Consider the following 17,589-nt stretch of genomic DNA (forward strand, 5'->3'; position numbering starts at 1 on the left):
AGTCTAAGGTCAGGAGAGGTCAGGGGTGGGTGGTGTGTGGGGAAGGCCCTCAGGGATGTCCAGATGCACTGTGAGTCATTGTGACTCGCCACCAGTTTATCCTATGTCTGCGTCATCACTTTCACCAAGCACACGTTTGGCAGCAGGACTCTTTGAGTACACCGTCGTACATCTAGGGCTCTCTTCCACAAATCTGTGAGCGTAGTGGACCGTCACAGGATGTAGTGTGTGACCCTCTGGGTCATCCTCCCGTGATAATGCATCATTGTGCAGGACCACTCAGGCACACCGAGGGTTGGCGTCAGGGTCCAAGTAGCTAAAATGGTCCAGTCCTGTGGATCAGATGTCCAGGGCATACTTTGCAATCACATGTGCATTGTGTCCCTAGTCCTCCTCCCAGTGGCACCATACTGGTAAGTGCAACACTTGCCACAGCCTGGGGGGCAGAGCTCATCCGTGGCCTCACATGCCCAGCGACTCACATTTATGAGTGCAGTCTGCGTTTATTGAGTCCGTGGCTCAGAGGTGCAATGAGCATGCCTTTAATTGCCATTGAATTGGGCTCAGGGCAGCAGCAGGTCAGCATACAATGAATGTATGTGCACGTAGGAAGGTAGCTCCCATCAGCGCCGTACCCAAGCACATCTGCACTTTTTGCTAGCCTAGCCTCCACACATGTCACGCATGTTGGCATTGCTCACAAGTGGGGAATCAGCAATGATTTCTTCTTGTTACATGTGCTACTCACCCATGGGGGACACATGACATAGGGCCATCCCTTTCTGTACACTTCCAGGTGTGTGTGTACCTGCATGTGTATTGTCAGATGTTGATGTTACATAGTGGTTAATATGCAATGGCAGATCTGTGTCACTGGTAGCTATGAATGAGCCAGGTTTATTGTGTGTCCTCATATATTTGTCTGTCCAGCTGTAGGAGTTGTCTTCAGCCATGCATGGTGTCCTTTTTGAGATGTAGCTGTTTTCCGTGTGTCGGTGGTGGTCCTTTGGTTTTGGGAAGTAGCTGGTCAGCATAGTTATGGTTGGCCTTCTTAATCTATATGTGGTACTGGCTTTCAGGCTGATGTATTCTGACAGACAGATAAATGTTGTAACATCATTAGATGCCACATTTCCCTTTTTCACCAATTTGTCTCCTATATTACGTAATGGCCAACATTTCACGCCCCATTTCCATATTTTCTCCCCAACTTGACGCCCAAATGTAATATTGTGCCACATTTTACGCCCCATTTCCATATTTGCTCCCCAACTTGACACCCAGATTTCATATTGTGCCACATTTTACGCCCCATTTCAAAATTTGCTCCCCAACTTGACACCCAAATTTCATATTGTGCCACATTTTACGCCCCATTTCCATATTTGCTCCCCAACTTGACACCCACATTTCATATTGTGCCACATTTTACACCCCATTTCCAAATTTGCTCCCCAACTTGACACCCAAATTTCATATTGTGCCACATTTTACGCCCCATTTCCAAATTTGCTCCCCAACTTGACGCCCAAATTTCATATTGTGCCACATTTTACGCCCCATTTCCATTTTCCAGAAATGACATGCCCTCTTTGCAGCTCTTACACGATTACACACATACAGCTTTGAGGCACATGTTCAAGAACCTCATTGACAGTATGGCCATCTGTGCAGCTATTAATTGGCAACTATACAGCAATGATGTGCTTGCTAATATGCAGGATATATTTCAGATACAAGCCCAGGTTTGATATCCTGCACATCTGGCACAGGCTTCTATGGGAATTGTAATACGCAGATTAGCAAGCCCATTCTCACATATTTAGGGACAGTTTCCTGCCGCTAAGACAGACATGTTTTTGACAAGTGTCTGGATGATATGTACCATTGAATATTGGGAGGTTGCATGCACTATTGGCATCCGTGACACCATTTCACACACTCCTTCTTTAGAAAATTCACAAAACGTACACACTCCAATATACCTTGATTGTGGCAATGCCAACAGATTCTAAATCTCATCCTCGTCTCACCCAACACCTTAGTTTGCTTGTATTGAACTCAGGTGACACAACCTTTTGACATAGTCTAGCCTACATAGCACCATGTAGACTATGCTGTCATACATTTGACACACTGCAAAGCATTTCTGCACTGTGGACACATTCCCAACGTCAATGGAGTAGTGTTCACTCTTACCACATGTTGAGCCACTTAACTGTTTCATGAGTACAGTGCCCATGGCAGACAGTGACACGTAGGCATGGTATGTGTTTCTGACATTTTATTTGACACACACCACATGTGTGGTCATTTGACTCTGACATGCATCAGAGGGTGGCCGTCACAATGTGACTGACTCAGTCGAAGAAATTGTTAATTATACGGTTCCTCCGTGCAAGTCCTGCAGCATTAGGTGTGGGGTGTACAGCACCAGCCTCTTCTTCATCAGGTGGTTCCAGCACTTGGATCCATGGGGCTTTAGTACGGACACATATGTTGTGCAACACACAACATGCCAGGATGATTTTATTCACCATTTCTGGCCTGTACAGCAGGCTGCCACCTGTTATATCCAAACACCGAAACCTTGACTTTAATGTCCCAAATGTCTGCTCCACAATGGACCGTGTGCCGCATTGTACTGCCTCTAGCCTTGGGTGGTGGGGTTTCGTACTGGTGTCATCATCCATGGTCCAAGTGCATATCCTTGGTCCCTTGTGACATATAATGGAAAGCGGAATTAGTCATTGGTTACGCTGGATGTGTTGTTGATGTACATGGATTTGTGTGTTGGCATTTATGTCATGTTGTTTATCAGGTTGGCCATTTGTTGCTGCAGCATGCTTTAGTGCATGTTTGCATATGATATTGGCTCTCTGCTGTGACTCCATCCACCATCATTTTGTTGTGCAACTCAGTTGCATGGAAGGCTCTTCTCCCGTCTGCCACTGACACTGATCCACCTAATGCACTGTCGTTGGCATTAGCTATGTAGGATGCATGGGAACACACAACACACACTTGACATTCTGTGTTGCTGTAGCAGGCCAGCCTGCAGCAACGCACAACACGTGATGTTTCCTGTCATGAGCTGACCCAATACCACAGTTAGCTACCCCTTACATGCATGGACCATTGTGGGCTTGTTTGTTTCACCAACAATATCGACTTCAGCAGATGCATCACTGGACACACGAGTTTGGAAAAATGCCGATATTCCATACCTTTCAAATCTCCTAAGGACTTCGGTCCCGGAGAGCTCTTGTGATCCTGAAATCTTGTCCACTAACTTTCGAGGCTGGTTACTAAAGGCAGCTAATCAGGTGGCACCTGAGAAATCTTATCGTCCGAATAGAGCTACTCCATCGTCCCGGTGGTATACAGAGGAATTGCGCCTCCAACGGCAGTACTGTAGAAGCTTAGAAAGACGTTGGAGAAAGCACTACAGTCCCTCCGCTAAGCAAACTTATAAAGATGCTCTAGCGATATATAAGAAAGCCATCACCACTCAAAAAAATATTTTTTTCACTGGTCAAATCGAACAGGCCCAGAACTCAGCGAGGATGTTATTCCAGGTGGTGAATTCTCTTTCTATCCCACCATCTGGACCTGTAATTGAGCAATCTCAGGAACTCTGTAATTCGCTGGCCACTTTCTTCACCACTAAGGTAATGGACATTTATTCCATTTTTCCACAGCAACCGGCGGTAGTCAGGACTGATCCATCCACTCGTTTGGTTGTGACCCATCCTCCGTTTTCTGGCTTCCAGCTAGTGACAGAAGATCAGGTCAGCCTGCTAGCTGCCAAGATCAAATCGGGTTCTCCGCTCGATCCATGCCCTCCTGATATAATGAATCAACTCCACAATACCATTTCGCAGCCGCTCACCACTATTTGTAATGCCATCTTCAAAACAGGTGTCTACCCAGAGATCTGGAAGAAGGCCATCGTTAAACCTTTGCTCAAAAAGCCTTCCTTAGACCCCACTATTACGGCCAACTACAGACCCATTGCATGCCTTCCCTTTCCCGCAAAAATCGTAGAGGCCATCATGAACCAGCAGCTCTCAGAGTTCATTGAACAACACGAACTCTTGGATGACACGCAGTTCGGATTCCGGAGGGGACACGGAACTGAGACAGCGCTGATAAAGGCCTCCGATGAAATTAGAGACATCTTGGATTCGGGAGGAGCAGCAGTGCTTATTCTGTTGGATCTCTCGGCGGCCTTCGACACGGTCGACCATGCCATCTTGGTCGACCGTGTTGCAGCCCTGGGGATTAACCACCTGGCCAAAGATCTTATAGCTTCTTTTCTAGCTAACCTCAAACAGGCAGGTAAATTGGGCAATTATTATTCACCGACTTCTGAACTGCCATGCGGGGTCCCCCAAGGATCCTCGTTAAGTCCTGCGCTCTTCAACATTTATGTCGCAGACTTGGCAAGGGTCATAAAATCTCATGGGATGCGTTTAACTACCTACGCTGATGACACCCAACTTGTGCTGGCGGTGCATAAGAACGGCCCAATGGTGGCAGCTAAGTTTCAGGAGGGGATATTGGAGGTACAAGCATGGATGCACAGTAATTGCCTAAAACTGAATGCGGAGAAAACGGAGGTTATGACCTTTGGTAACATCTCTCCAGAATGGTCCCCGACGTGGTGGCCCACCCAGATGGGTCCTCCCCCGGTCCCAGTCGCAAAGGTCAGGAATCTTGGAGTGATCTTTGATAAACACCTATCTTTTAAACATCATGTAAACAAGGTTGTTTCAGCTGCCTTCTTTATGTTGAAAAAGATAAAGAAACTGCTACCGTACTTACCAGCATCAGCTGGAAAAACACTAATCACCACCTTAGTGTTTTCCAAGCTTGATTACGGAAATGCCCTCTTTTTCAACACTCATAAATACATTCTGAACAAGCTCCAATCTGTTCAAAATATGGCAGCTAGAATCCTTCTCAACATTCCTAGGCGCCAGTCCATCTCGGCAGCTATACGCCATCTTCATTGGCTAAGAGTGGAGAGCAGGATCAAATTTAAAGCCTTATGCATTGCCTATAAGGCCATTCATCATACTGGCCCGAAGTATCTAAAGGAGGCATTTCAGGTGTATACCCCTATAAGGAACTTAAGATCAGCAGCTAGTTGTCTACTATCTGTTCCCCGAACAAGAACTACCACCTGGGGTGACAGACGATTCCTGGTAGCAACTCCCAGATTGTGGAATTCACTCCCCTCACATATCAAAACCGCCCCAACTCTTATTTGCTTCCGTAAGGCCTTGAAGACTTGGCTCTTCAATCAATAAGTTTGTGTGCTGATTACTGTATCCTAAAGTATCTTACTGCGCCTAGACACCCTAGGGTATTAGCTGTGCATTAAAAATCCCATAAATAAATAAATAAATAAATAAATAAATCCACTTCCTATACTATGTGCTCCTTCCTGTCTTGGACGCCAACTCACAGGCCATGAGTGCTCAACATACATTGTCCATGTTGACATATGACATGTCTGACATTAGGCTGACCACGGTTGTCACCACACTGATCCACAATGCAGGGCACACCTTTGACTTGTCATTATGCACAGCTCGGACCATCACGTTGGCACCTGTCTGCGCCCAGACCAGGTCAAAATAATCATGCAAGTCATACACACCATCAGAGCATTGGGTACACAGCCAATGACCTGCAGAGCAGGGCTGCAACATTTGTAAATGTATGTCAGCAATTTTTTCAGGCTGACAAAGAGACTTTAAATGTTTGAAACTGCAACAATGAGATCACACACTTGATTACGGTCACACAACTGGGTCGAGACCTGTCCTTCCTCAAGCTGAATATTTGAACCATTACCTGACATGAATCTGTATGACACACCATACTCAAGGGACCAAAGCCCAAATGTGATGCTCATTGCCAAGACGTTGCTTGTGGATGTTTCCACCCCTGACATCCTTGATGCTGTACCTGGAGGCTATGGGATCACAAGTAAGGATCATGTGTGACGAGGAAGGGATGGTCTAGCAATGAGTCACAATTTTTCTTTCACATGCCGAATGTGAGAGGCTGACATGTCCATATGTGAAGGATGTGTATCCACACTCAACATCAGTGATGATTACAACACAGCATGCTTCCTGATTTCCCGCACCACTGGCCCAGGATTGCACTTTTGTTAATTGTCCATAGGTATTCAGAGAGCTACATTGTGCAACCCGACACAAATTATTCATAATCTTAGGGTATTACTACATACACTTAGATATTGTTGGTAAAACAGAGGTACCAATAGCCTGTGATGGGCTCGAAGTGCTCCACCTGACTCAAGTGAGACATTGCTCCCACACACCAAGCAGGCCACTTCCTGGATGCATTCTTCAATGACATGACTACCATGGAATTGGGAATGCTCATCACCATTTCCATGGTCCAACCAACATAGTATCCCTTTTCACATCCCATGTCAAGTTCTAACAACATGCAAACCCAATTGAACGGTGACCCACAGGCAGTGTGATGATTTATGACAAGCACATTTGCTCTAGCTTTACATGAATGTCAAAGCATATTGGTTCAGGACATTGACATTGCCTACAGACAGGAGAATGTAACAAAGGGTAGGGGAGGTCAAGGATCAACTGTGATCCAGTAAGGCTTTGATTACCCTTCAGAGAAAAGAGAATGGAAGGTCCGGCCGCAGTCGTAGCCCCAGATATCAAGACAACAAGAGAGATGACTGGGCTGTTCCTAGGGGGAGAAAGAAAGAAGGAGAAGGTCACTAAGGTATAAGGGCTAGTGCTCAATGGAGGACCAAGTGCAAGTGGTGTGGACCACACCACTTGCACTTTAGCCCCAGTCCAATCTGGGAAACCAAAGTTCCCATGAACACTGGCTGCCCTTGATTTGAATTGTGGTAGAGGACCACCAGAATAAAATTGTTTCCGGTACCTTGTACCACATTTTATCCTCACCCGCACTATCTACTCTGTCCTCACCTCCACTTCACCCATAGGCAGTTGGATAAAAGATCTCCGATAAAGAGCCCCTCTTTGAGGTGAGCCCGTTGGGCATTGCACCGCCTGCCCGATGAGGAGCATTGCCTATGATGGAGCATGACACTCGCAAGGGGGTGTGAGGCCATTATATCCAACAAATTGGATACCCAGGGGTGGTCCTCCATTGAGCACTAGCCCTTATACCTTAGTGACCTTCTCCTTCTTTCTTTCTCCCCCTAGGAACAGCCCAGTCATCTCTCTTGTTGTACAGACAGGACAAACCAGCTTCACAGAGACACTCAATAAGTTAGCAGCATGGTTCACTGACAATGCCAGGACAGCTATGACCTCTTCACCCAGATTCAACAGGAACTTACAATAAGGAATGGCAATGGTGCAAACAGCTGACATGCCAAAGGCCTCAGAACTATTGTATCATAGTTAAGCTGGCGTATAAGCAAGTACAATCCCAATCTTATGAACTGATCAAGACATTCCACGCAAGTTGTATGACACGTTAATTGATATGTCTGAATACTCATCTGCAAACATGTTTAGCTTACTGAAAGTCTTACAATGTGATGTGAGATTGACTCAGCCCCCTCATACATCTGAGGGGTCCTGTAAAGGATTCTTCAATTTATTGTCTGATGAGGTGTAAGTGGTTACAGTCAAATTTCCTCTGGAGGATTACCAGGGCATGGGCAGCATAACCACTGTGGATATAGCAGTCAAAGGAGTAACCTTAGACGAGTTTGGAGCTCTAGCAACAGATGTGATTATGAAGCTAGCAACTGTTGGCATTACAGGCTCACTGCAGAACATGCACACACAAACATTCTGATGCAGATAGGTCACTGCATCATGCCATTGAGGTCATTACTGTTCTCCCAATTATTCTAATGATGTACAGTCCGCTTTGAATGTCAACAAGACATGCTCTGTACATTGAGATGATACATCACAGAGACCATGAGCTGCTTTGTTGTTTATGGCCCATTTTGACGGGAAACACACTTTACAACGCAATTTTTACCACGCAGTGCCTTTACGACGCAACTTTTACAACGCAAACCATTACAACGCATTGCGCTGGGGGGCACTCTAGGATAGGGAATAGGTTTAATTTACTATCCAACACCTTCCCTACTATCCACTGGGACTGGAGTTGCAATAGTAAATTAAACTATTCACTATCCAGCGCCCCAAAGCACTATGTGTTGTAAAGGCATGCGTTGTAAAAACCGTGTTGTAAAGGCATGCGTGGTAAAAGCATGCGTTGTAATGTCATACATCCAATTTTGACACTACCTTTCCTGGGGGATAGTTGATGTAAAATGAATTGATCTACAGCTCACCAACCATTGCACTGAAAAAACCCTGCTACACATGTCGCAATCTTGTTTCCAAGCTGCACACTCCACTTAAACTGCATTGCTGTTGCCTAGTCTACCTCTGGGACAACAAGCAGCCGTGGGTCAGACTAATGCACGGATCCTGTTGCTTTTCAGTGCAGCATTTGCCAACATCTATTATGGGCTGATTCTCCTGTGACTGGAGTCATGTGGAGTCAAGACCTTAGCCCTTAGATGGATGAGTTGTTTCATTACATCAAGGGGCGTTCATGTGGTACATGCCAGATTTTCTTCAGGAAGTACTCCACTCCTACATGGAGACCCTCGTGGCTGGGTATTGGACACCAGACAGTTTGATCTTTATTTGTGACTACTTTCCTACATGGTTGTAGGTGCACTGGGTCTCAATTGTATCATATGCTGATGATACTCTGCTTATCTTCACACTGTTCCAATAGCAAGACCTCATCGCATGACAATTTTCAACGTGTATGGAGGCAGTTGCTGCATGGATAGCTAATCACTGCCTGTAAGTTAATGGTGGTTCAACAGAGGTGATGGTCGTAGGAGGAGCATCATTCGTATGGACATCTGCTTGGTGGCCTCATAGGCTTGGTCGACTCTCGAATCACAAATTAGACGTGATTTACTTTGTCATACGGCCTGATTCCACATTCCGTATGTCAGCAGAATGAGCGAAGTAGACGGACATGTTTATGAACACTGCAAGTCCTGAGTCTGCTCCATATCCGAGGCTCAATCTCCATATACCTACAGGAGTACCTAGTGGTCTGCATCTGCCTCGCCTGCCTCTGCATCCTCCATGCAGCCTTCACAAGTTTCCACAAATTGTTGTGTGCTACTGGGTCACAGCCAGTAAGTGACGTCAAGCTGGGCTACATTTGCACACTATATGGCAACATGTCCACCTCTGCTGTGGGATTCATCCTGCCTGTCCAGCGCAAGACATGCACAGTGGGACTTGTGTTTCAAGTTTCTTTGTGAGTGATGTTTTTCCATCGCACATGCATGTTTCCCACCTCTCGCCACATTTGCTGGGGGGGCAGGGGTCTATGACTTAGAGTGAGTTTGCTCAATGTATCTAGCTGCCGTCCCCACAATTCATGGTGTTTATTGTGTCTGGTGTGTGGTGATGTTGTTTGACGTGTTGTATGGGATATTGTGACATGGACATTTGCACATTTCTGTTTTGCATGTGTGTGATGCTGATGCAAGTGGTATCTTTGATTGGTACTCACCAACTAGGACTGCATTCCCATATGTCCCATCCTGGAAGCGCTGATTAATGACAGACTGCTGGTAGATGTACGAATCATGCAGACTCCCTGGGAACTTGGCAATGACATTTGTGAACAGCCAACGGTGGTCCACTATCGCATGCACATTCATTGAATGAGTGTGCTTTTGGTTTCGATATATGTGTGCACTCTGAAGTACCCAGAAATTGTGGGAATTCTGCTATGGCATGGAATCCCTGCTTGACCAGGAGCTGTTCCCGCACAGTGTTGGGGAAGTAGAGTTGCTGGGGTATCAGGCTGATTATGCCATCCAACACAACAGGGAGAAATCTTGAAAAGGCTGCCTGTGAGACTCCTCTGAGTCTGGATGTTGTGGGTTGAAAAGTCACTGAGGCCAGGGAATGCAGCACAGCCAGCAGCTTTGTTTGCGGGGGGATGTTAGTTATCCGCTGGGTTGGTGGTGTCAGCCTGTGGGCTATCTGGTGCAGGATGTTATCAATTGATGTGCGTTTGAGCCTGTAGTGGGCTATCACATCCTGTGTTTGTAGGTCTCCAAGGATGATTCGTGTGCACATTGGCCACCGTTGTCTTTGGCGCTGCCTTGGTGGTGGTCCAGGAAGTGGTGGCGGTGGCAGTGGTGGTTGTTGCCTTTGTGGGACTCCGAGCTGAATGATTACTGCCTCCATGGCATCTGCAGGTCCTCAGCTTTGTGGCGTGTCTGTGCTGGGCTGGTCTCCCTTTATACGGTCTCCTTTTTATCTCCAGTTTTTAATTTTTAGAACTGGTTTTAGCAGTTCTTACTTATCTCCAGCTAAGGGGCCTTAGCGATTATTTTTTTGTCGCTAAGCAAGTCAAGGCGATCGTTGCTAATAGTGCGATCGTGTGTTAGCGACTTTTTTTCTTGATATTTAGCGAGGGTACGCCTACCTCGCATATCATTAGTGATATTTGTCGCTTCCATGCATGGAGATAGTTTTTTTGATCGCTATCGCAGAAAATCTGTCGCTAACAGTAATTAGCGACAGCTTGCTAATAGGGCGATAGAATGTTTGACGCTTTAGCAGGAATTTTACCCGCTAAAACGGCGATAGTGCCCTCTATAATATGCCACGCAGAGACTGATTGAAACCTGAGAATCTTTAAGAGAGTGTGAGCTGCCGCGTTTTGAAGGCTTTGTACATTCAAAGGGCTTTCCAGGTAAACGAGTTACCATAAGCAACCTGGGGGAGTAACAAGCCCTGAACCTCGGTTCTTCGCGAGGCCTGAGAGTGGTGATCTGGCTGCATTACATCATTACTCATGTCTTTAGAATCTAGAATGTATTATGTAATGCCTGGCTGAAGCATTCAATGTTTCACAGTTAATTTAACTACATTTTCTTAACTACATTTTCTTTCCATTGGTTTTAGGTTTTTCATGTTACGTAATATTTCATTGTTATTATGTTATTTATCCAAATAATTATTTTTGTTTAAGTTTACTTACGTGTGTGTAAAGAAGGGAGATGTTGTGGTGATCTGTCTGCGTTACATCATTACTCATGTCTTTAGAATCTAGAAGGTATTATGTAATGCCTGGCTGAAGCATTCTATGTTTCACAGTTACTTGGGATCTGCTACAGCTGTGACCAATAAATCACAATCTTGAAGTATCCATGTTTGGTTATTAATTACTTCATCACACTGAGGCAACCAACTCAGGGCCTTCCTTAATGTCCCAAGAAGGCCAGAGCAGGTAGCTGATAGCTTCTTGGCTTGGATCTCCATGGTTAGGTGGCAATAGAGCCAGACGACTAACGATTTCATTTCAGTTTGGGGGAGAGGGCAGTCACCCATTTGATATGCAAAATGCATATATGCAATATTATCAAGCCTAAGTGCGTGATTTTGCAATGATTTGGGCGCGACTATGGGTTGGCTACAATTAAACGCGTTCTTGTGACAGAAGAAATGCTGCAGTTTCCTGAATAAAAGCAGCTCTTTTACTGTGCTATTTCACTTGAGTGAGGAGCTGTAGAAATGCCCTAAGCGGGTGTTGGTTCTAGTGAGCAGTCTGAGGATGCAAAACGTCACTAGAGTTTGAGCCTTTAATGGAACACGTTACATCACATACCAGAATGATTTACCAACCTTTAAAAAAACATATGTGAGCAAGTTTTTTTTTTGGTTTTTTTTGTGCATCTCATTCTTCAAGTTTTTTTTCAGTTTAAGAAAGTTTTTATTTTGTTTTAACAAAACACAATACAAAGTGATAAAATAGTACATAAGAACCGAATGAAATAAGACATGAGGTATATAAAAGCTATAAAATAACAGTTCAACGAGAGAAGAGATGAAGAGAGAGAGGAAAGAGTAAAAAAAGAAGAGAAAGAAGAGAAGAAGGAAAAATAAAGAAAGAAAAAGAAGAAGAAAAAGAGAAAATAATAGTAGGAGAAGTAAGGAATAAAAGCAAGAGGATATAAAGGCCCAGCAATCAGACAGAAGAAGTGGATGAAAGATAGTTGGAAAAGGGGAGCCAGAGAAGGTCAGATTTAATTTTTGAGGAGACAGAAGAGGAAGAAGCAATAGCAATCCTATGCTCATCACATATGAAGTTCCACCAAGTAAGAGCAGATAATTTGGAGTTATCCTTCCAACAGGATAAAATCACTTTGAACGCAATAGCAATGAAAAGATCGAGTAATCTGGCATTAGAAGGAACAATATCTATATCTACTGAATCAGAGCCTAAAAACACATTCAAGAATGATAAGGGAACAGAACAATGAAACATGCGCATGCAAATATTCCGAACAGAATTCCAGAAGGCTAAAACAGAAGGGCACTCATATAATTGATGTTTAAGTGTACCTGTTTGTGAAGAACATGACCAACATAGAGTATTAGATAAGGGCGACAATTTGGCAGTCAGGGGGGTGGGAGCGAGCCCGGACATGCCAGCGTAATTACCTGTTGCATCATGGTTCGTGTAGTTCTTCATGTCTCACTTAGTGCTCAATTCACAATATTCATAGCCATTGCTAAAATTATTTCTTCACCTCGTATCCCTAGACACGTGTTTCTTGCTTCCACATTCATCAGTAGGGAAAGACAAATTATTCCAGGTTGCTGTGCATGCTGCTGTTGTCTATCAGGACCAGTTCCACTCCCAGCATAAGGCTCAGCTCCCGAGCTCGTCAGCTCAGCGGCTCACGGGAGCCATTTTAAACAGTCAGGGGGGTGGGAGCGAGCCCGGACATACCAGCGTAATTACCTGTTGCATCATGGTTCGTGTAGTTCTTCATGTCTCACTTAGTGCTCAGTTCACAATATTCATAGCCAGTGCTAAAATGTTTTCTTCACCTCGTATCCCTAGACACGTGTTTCTTGCTTCCGCATTCATCAGTAGGGAAAGACAAATTATTCCAGGTTGCTGTGCATGCTGCTGTCGTCTATCAGGACCAGTTCCACTCCCAGCATAAGGCTCAGCTCCCGAGCTCGTCAGCTCAGCGGCTCACGGGAGCCATTTTAAACAGTCAGGGGGGTGGGAGCGAGCCCGGACATGCCAGCGTAATTACCTGTTGCATCATGGTTCGTGTAGTTCTTCATGTCTCACTTAGTGCTCAGTTCACAATATTCATAGCCAGTGCTAAAATTATTTCTTCACCTCGTATCCCTAGACACGTGTTTCTTGCTTCCGCATTCATCAGTAGGGAAAGACAAATTATTCCAGGTTGCTGTGCATGCTGCTGTCGTCTATCAGGACCAGTTCCACTCCCAGCATAAGGCTCAGCTCCCGAGCTCGTCAGCTTAGCGGCTCACGGGAGCCATTTTAAACAGTCAGGGGGGTGGGAGCGAGTCCGGACATGCCAGCGTAATTACCTGTTGCATCATGGTTCGTGTAGTTCTTCATGTCTCACTTAGTGCTCAGTTCACAATATTCATAGCCAGTGCTAAAATTATTTCTTCACCTCGTATCCCTAGACACGTGTTTCTTGCTTCCGCATTCATCAGTAGGGAAAGACAAATTATTCCAGGTTGCTGTGCATGCTGCTGTCGTCTATCAGGACCAGTTCCACTCCCAGCATAAGGCTCAGCTCCCGAGCTCGTCAGCTCAGCGGCTCACGGGAGCCATTTTAAACAGTCAGGGGGGTGGGAGCGAGCCCGGACATGCCAGCGTAATTACCTGTTGCATCATGGTTCGTGTAGTTCTTCATGTCTCACTTAGTGCTCAGTTCACAATATTCATAGCCAGTGCTAAAATTATTTCTTCACCTCGTATCCCTAGACACGTGTTTCTTGCTTCCGCATTCATCAGTAGGGAAAGACAAATTATTCCAGGTTGCTGTGCATGCTGCTGTCGTCTATCAGGACCAGTTCCACTCCCAGCATAAGGCTCAGCTCCCGAGCTCGTCAGCTCAGCGGCTCACGGGAGCCATTTTAAACAGTCAGGGGGGTGGGAGGGAGCCCGGACATGCCAGCGTAATTACCTGTTGCATCATGGTTCGTGTAGTTCTTCATGTCTCACTTAGTGCTCAGTTCACAATATTCATAGCCAGTGCTAAAATTATTTCTTCACCTCGTATCCCTAGACACGTGTTTCTTGCTTCCGCATTCATCAGTAGGGAAAGACAAATTATTCCAGGTTGCTGTGCATGCTGCTGTCGTCTATCAGGACCAGTTCCACTCCCAGCATAAAGCTCAGCTCCCGAGCTCGTCAGTTCAGCGGCTCACGGGAGCCATTTTAAACAGTCAGGGGGGTGGGAGCGAGCCCGGACATGCCAGCGTAATTACCTGTTGCATCATGGTTCGTGTAGTTCTTCATGTCTCACTTAGTGCTCAGTTCACAATATTCATAGCCAGTGCTAAAATTATTTCTTCACCTCGTATCCCTAGACACGTGTTTCTTGCTTCCGCATTCATCAGTAGGGAAAGACAAATTATTCCAGGTTGCTGTGCATGCTGCTGTCGTCTATCAGGACCAGTTCCACTCCCAGCATAAGGATCAGCTCCCGAGCTCGTCAGCTCAGCGGCTCTCGCTCCCACCCCCCTGACTGTTTAAAATGGCTCCCGTGAGCCGCTGAGCTGACGAGCTCGGGAGCTGAGCCTTATGCTGGGAGTGGAACTGGTCCTGATAGACGACAGCAGCATGCACAGCAACCTGGAATAATTTGTCTTTCCCTACTGATGAATGCGGAACAAGAAACACGTGTCTAGGGATACGAGGTGAAGAAATAATTTTAGCACTGGCTATGAATATTGTGAACTGAGCACTAAGTGAGACATGAAGAACTACACGAACCATGATGCAACAGGTAATTACGCTGGCATGTCCGGGCTCGCTCCCACCCCCCTGACTGTTTAAAATGGCTCCCGTGAGCCGGTGAGCTGACGAGCTCGGGAGCTGAGCCTTATGCTGGGAGTGGAACTGGTCCTGATAGACGACAGCAGCATGCACAGCAACCTGGAATAATTTGTCTTTCCCTACTGATGAATGCGGAAGCAAGAAACACGTGTCTAGGGATACGAGGTGAAGAAATAATTTTAGCACTGGCTATGAATATTGTGAACTGAGCACTAAGTGAGACATGAAGAACTACACGAACCATGATGCAACAGGTAATTACGCTGGCATGTCCGGCTCGCTCCCACCCCCCTGACTGTTTAAAATGGCTCCCGTGAGCCGCTGAGCTGACGAGCTCGGGAGCTGAGCCTTATGCTGGGAGTGGAACTGGTCCTGATAGACGACAGCAGCATGCACAGCAACCTGGAATAATTTGTCTTTCCCTACTGATGAATGCGGAAGCAAGAAACACGTGTCTAGGGATACGAGGTGAAGAAATAATTTTAGCACTGGCTATGACTATTGTGAACTGAGCACTAAGTGAGACATGAAGAACTACACAAACCATGATGCAACAGGTAATTACGCTGGCATGTCCGGGCTCGCTCCCACCCCCCTGACTGTTTAAAATGGCTCCCGTGAGCCGCTGAGCTGACGAGCTCGGGAGCTGAGCCTTATGCTGGGAGTGGAACTGGTCCTGATAGACGACAGCAGCATGCACAGCAACCTGGAATAATTTGTCTTTCCCTACTGATGAATGCGGAAGCAAGAAACACGTGTCTAGGGATACGAGGTGAAGAAATAATTTTAGCACTGGCTATGAATATTGTGAACCGAGCACTAAGTGAGACATGAAGAACTACATGAACCATGATGCAACAGGTAATTACGCTGGCATGTCCGGGCTCGCTCCCACCCCCCTGACTGTTTAAAATGGCTCCCGTGAGCCGCTGAGCTGACGAGCTCGGGAGCTGAGCCTTATGCTGGGAGTGGAACTGGTCCTGATAGACGACAGCAGCATGCACAGCAACCTGGAATAATTTGTCTTTCCCTACTGATGAATGCGGAAGCAAGAAACACGTGTCTAGGGATACGAGGTGAAGAAATAATTTTAGCACTGGCTATGAATATTGTGAACTGAGCACTAAGTGAGACATGAAGAACTACACGAACCATGATGCAACAGGTAATTACGCTGGCATGTCCGGGCTTGCTCCCACCCCCCTGACTGTTTAAAATGGCTCCCGTGAGCCGCTGAGCTGACGAGCTCGGGAGCTGAGCCTTATGCTGGGAGTGAAACTGGTCCTGATAGACGACAGCAGCATGCACAGCAACCTGGAATAATTTGTCTTTCCCTACTGATGAATGCGGAAGCAAGAAACACGTGTCTAGGGATACGAGGTGAAGAAATAATTTTAGCACTGGCTATGAATATTGTGAACTGAGCACTAAGTGAGACATGAAGAACTACACGAACCATGATGCAACAGGTAATTACGCTGGCATGTCCGGGCTCGCTCCCACCCCCCTGACTGTTTAAAATGGCTCCCGTGAGCCGCTGAGCTGACGAGCTCTGGAGCTGAGCCTTATGCTGGGAGTGGAACTGGTCCTGATAGACGACAGCAGCATGCACAGCAACCTGGAATAATTTGTCTTTCCCTACTGATGAATGCGGAAGCAAGAAACACGTGTCTAGGGATACGAGGTGAAGAAATAATTTTAGCACTGGCTATGAATATTGTGAACTGAGCACTAAGTGAGACATGAAGAACTACACGAACCATGATGCAACAGGTAATTACGCTGGCATGTCCGGGCTCGCTCCCACCCCCCTGACTGTTTAAAATGGCTCCCGTGAGCCGCTGAGCTGACGAGCTCGGGAGCTGAGCCTTATGCTGGGAGTGGAACTGGTCCTGATAGACGACAGCAGCATGCACAGCAACCTGGAATAATTTGTCTTTCCCTACTGATGAATGCGGAAGCAAGAAACACGTGTCTAGGGATACGAGGTGAAGAAATAATTTTAGCACTGGCTATGAATATTGTGAACTCAGCACTAAGTGAGACATGAAGAACTACACGAACCATGATGCAACAGGTAATTACGCTGGTATGTCCGGGCTCGCTCCCACCCCCCTGACTGTTTAAAATGGCTCCCGTGAGCCGCTGAGCTGACGAGCTCGGGAGCTGAGCCTTATGCTGGGAGTGGAACTGGTCCTGATAGACGACAGCAGCATGCACAGCAACCTGGAATAATTTGTCTTTCCCTACTGATGAATGCGGAAGCAAGAAACACGTGTCTAGGGATACGAGGTGAAGAAATAATTTTAGCACTGGCTATGAATATTGTGAACTGAGCACTAAGTGAGACATGAAGAACTACACGAACCATGATGCAACAGGTAATTACGCTGGCATGTCCGGGCTCGCTCCCACCCCCCTGACTGTTTAAAATGGCTCCCGTGAGCCGCTGAGCTGACGAGCTCGGGAGCTGAGCCTTATGCTGGGAGTGGAACTGGTCCTGATAGACGACAGCAGCATGCACAGCAACCTGGAATAATTTGTCTTTCCCTACTGATGAATGCGGAAGCAAGAAACACATGTCTAGGGATACGAGGTGAAGAAATAATTTTAGCACTGGCTATG

The sequence above is a fragment of the Lissotriton helveticus genome, chromosome 10 (assembly GCF_964261635.1).
Source record: "Lissotriton helveticus chromosome 10, aLisHel1.1, whole genome shotgun sequence".
Lineage (NCBI taxonomy): Eukaryota > Metazoa > Chordata > Amphibia > Caudata > Salamandridae > Lissotriton > Lissotriton helveticus.